Source organism: Mycetomoellerius zeteki, unplaced genomic scaffold, assembly GCF_001594055.1.
Source record: "Mycetomoellerius zeteki isolate Tzet28-1 unplaced genomic scaffold, Tzet1.0 scaffold562, whole genome shotgun sequence".
NCBI lineage: Eukaryota > Metazoa > Arthropoda > Insecta > Hymenoptera > Formicidae > Mycetomoellerius > Mycetomoellerius zeteki.
In genome coordinates, this window is record NW_017257569.1 from 33,252 (window position 1) to 34,788 (window position 1,537).

The window sequence follows — 1,537 nt, forward strand, 5'->3', positions numbered from 1 at the left end:
CCCCCCCCCCCCCTTCTCGTCAGGCCTGAGTACTACTGCACAGTACTTCATCCAAATCTTTTGCCTCAGACTTACAGCATAACAAAAGCGGTAAAATGATGAAGGATGTTATCATTCCATAGCTAGCTTTTCATTTAGGATAGCCTTCAGTTCCTTCATGATAGGCGGCTGCGTCTTACAGTTCAATTGCTTCATAGTCGTTGTCAAGGTATCAAGGTATTCACTTAATAGAACATCTCTCTTGTATTCAATGACATCGAAGGAAATACTTGAATTGAGAAAATAGAGAAGATCGAGTGCCGACGATGAGTAAATAGATAATTGAAAGTCTACCTACAATAAAATAAATTTTTTCGTTCCATCACTCTTTTAAGGCTACGGCAATTTTATTGGAGATAAAATATATGCATCACACACACACACACACGCGCGCGCGCACAGAGGAAAAAAGTGGGACATCGTGTTTAGGAAGTAGAACATAGAGAGTGTTGTTTAGGAAGAACGAACATACATACATAAAAATTTTCACTTTTCACGTTTCTGTTCTAGCGAAAAAGTTACATGATCGCTACTCTGAATGTAAGAACCAACCAACTACAGTCGAGCATACCCCTGTAATTCGACTGTAACAGAGGAATGCTCGACTATAGCTCGTCAGTTTTTATATTCTGACCCGGATCAAATCCTTGGTGGAAGCTAGACCACTGTTAATAGCTCATGTTATCGACAGATGAATATTCCTGCATACGCGATTAAACTGAATGTAATGCATTTATTCAAAACACATTATATTTTTAATGATTTTAAATATCTCATATTATCACCGTCTATTTGTTTTGATTGCTCGGGGGGATCCCGTTTGCCTACAAATCGATTGCCTACAGCACCGTTTGCCTACATCCCATTTGCCTACAAATCGATTGCCTACATGTTCTATTGCCTACAGATCGATTGCCTACATGTATTATTGCCTACAGTTCGATTGCCTACATGTACTATTGTCTACATGTACTTTTGCCTACAAGCACTTTTGCGCACAAATAAAAATTTAGGTAAAGGTATAGAATACCCGTCTCACCTCCGATTTTGATGAAATTAGGCTTATTCGACGCGTTTTTGCACGAAATGAACGAATGGCAGAAAAAAGTGCCGCTCTGGCCTCTGAATCGAGATATTTAGCGTTAAAGTTCACGGCCGTTCAGGTTAGGAAATCTGTCATACCGACTCGATATAAGCGCTATAAGCGCTATAAGTATGCCTTTTTCATGCTCTGTGACTTAATGCACTGTCTTCATGGGTTAAGAATATTCCAAGCGGACACTGTCTCAGCTGTAACTTCCACGCAGTTAGGCCCCAAGCGGGTAGGATATGTTATTTTTTTTTTGTTCGGGGCGGCGTAGTCGCCCCGAACCCAAGCGTTACTGTTTATATACTCCACTGTCCACATGGGTTATAATTTATTTGGAATAGAACCATGTATAATAGAAACATTGCACGAATAACTAATTCATTTTTTAATTTGATTTTAAATTTCGTG

General features: G+C 39.5%; 1 pseudogene; it reads right to left on the bottom strand.

Moving 5' to 3' along the window:
* Positions 1-19: 19 nt before the first annotated feature.
* The window catches only part of LOC108727891 (uncharacterized), a 5,870-nt pseudogene continuing 4,352 nt past the window's right edge, over positions 20-1,537 (bottom strand).